We start from the raw sequence: 2,155 nt of genomic DNA, 5'->3' as shown, positions 1-2,155 counted from the left end.
ACAAAGTGTACTTTCAATCAGTTAATTTCTCACAAGAATTTGTATATTGTTAATGAATTTCCACAACCTGGAATTTATCCAAATTAATCTATCAAGTTTATATACTTTGTTAGAGGTGTTTTCCTCATCACTATCCAGGAAGAGATCTCTGAGTGAATGTGGAGCTTGAACAAGGTGCACCAGATCACACCTTCCCTCACCTTACCATGACAATCCTGTAGCACAACCTTCATATCACAGGAGGATCTCTCAGGGAGTGAGGCTCTCCTACTCACTGAAGCACTTCTCATTTCAGGGACATGAGAAACTTCTGGGACTCTTTACCTTCAAAAAAGCTCATTACTGCTGTCTGAAAATTATCCCAGAGAGGTGATCTACACAATGCTGTCCTGTCAGTGAATCAAAGATGTGAGGTATGTTGTTTTAAGTGCATGGATTGTTAAATTCTGATGCGCTTCTGTGTCTGTGATACACGAGTTTCTCTCTCTCTCTCTCTCTCTCTCTCTCTCTCTCTCTCTCTCTCTCTCTCTCTCTCTCTCTCTCTCTCTCTCTCTCTCTCTCTCTCTCTCTCTCTCTCTCTCTCTCTCTCTCTCTCTCTCTCTCTCTCTCTCTCTCTCTCTCTCTCTCTCTCTCTCTCTCTCTCTCTCTCTCTCTCTCTCTCTCTCTCTCTCTCTCTCTCTCTCTCTCTCTCTCTCTCTCTCTCTCTCTCTCTCTCTCTCTCTCTCTCTCTCCAGATAAGTTTGTCAGAAATTATATTCTGCTTTTGCAACAAGCCATTTTTAGCACATGAAAAGGCATCCACAAAAAAAGCAAAAGCAGGAAATTTATTAAAAATAAAAGCCAAAAGTCAGAAGAATGAGTAGGAAATTAATTAAAGCTAATCTGGAACATTAATACCCCCACCACAGTTACTTATTTATTATATTTTCACCAAAAATGCTCTGTTTCATCTAACTTACTGTAATATCAAGATTTCTGCAGTCTAAACTGACTCCCAGTGGTTCATTCCACCCATGTCACATGTACAAATTGTTAGATATCACCATCATGGTGTCCTTATGAACTACATCTCTCTAATTGTTTGTGTCCCATACCCACTTCATACTTTCCTTGATGCTTAAATCTGTATAATTTATTGCATCCTTAGCTCTGTCTCCATTCCCTCTTATACTTTGTGGAGCCAAATCCAAATCAGTGTAGGCTTTCAACATTTGAAGGGCTAATGATATTATATTATCATTATGATTATTATTTATTTACTTATCCTGAAACAACTTTGGGGATAAATGTGTCAGAGTGCTTCTGTGCAAACACTTCATTTTGTAATCTGTCACACCCTCTTATTACCCTCACTCAGTCAATCTCTTTGCAACAAATGGCAGTTGCAGTGGCAGTTTTGCCTTTTTCATAGAGGCCTTCAGAGGAGTTAACTGGGAGCAAGGGGGCTGAGCCTAAGATGACCCAAGGGAACAATATATTACCCCAGATTGGGATTGTTTTTATTTATTATTTATTCTTCTGTTATCACTATTAATAATCTTTAAAGGGTAAGAGATAGACTTAAGGCATCTAGCTATACCTTTTTTTGGTGATTCTATTATTTATATATGTATTAATTTTTCTGTTAACTGAAAGCATGTCACCCAAAATTACCATACTTGACATGTCACTTATCACCAGTTCCTCAAAGTGAAAGCTAAAGAAAACTAACGTAGGAGTGTGTATCGCTGAGGAAAGCTGAAGAACCTGAATATGCACCCGGAATAGAAGCGTTGTGAATAATTGTGAAAGTGCACTTGTATGTAGAATAAGAGTTCAGTGTTTGGTGCTTCTAAATAGACATACAGGTGACGGAGGAGGTAGATAAGTTAGAGAGAGAGAGAGAGAGAGAGAGAGAGAGAGAGAGAGAGAGAGAGAATGTTAAAAATAAGATGTGGAGAAAGAGCATCCGGGAAATGGGAATCAGAATGTGTAACAGAGGTACGGGAGAACCCGTCCCAAGTTATCTGTATTTAAAATGTAAGAAAATAAGCAGTGTTGAGGGAAGAAAAATAACTCAGTAACTCGAGGATAATTATCAAGTCTGAGACATGAGGAGACTCGCTGCCGTCTAGCCTACTCATCTCTTTTTTTACAGTAATATGATAAACAACGG

The sequence above is a fragment of the Scylla paramamosain genome, chromosome 7 (assembly GCF_035594125.1).
Source record: "Scylla paramamosain isolate STU-SP2022 chromosome 7, ASM3559412v1, whole genome shotgun sequence".
In the NCBI taxonomy this organism is placed as follows: domain Eukaryota; kingdom Metazoa; phylum Arthropoda; class Malacostraca; order Decapoda; family Portunidae; genus Scylla; species Scylla paramamosain.
Note: the sequence above shows the minus strand (reverse complement) of the source record.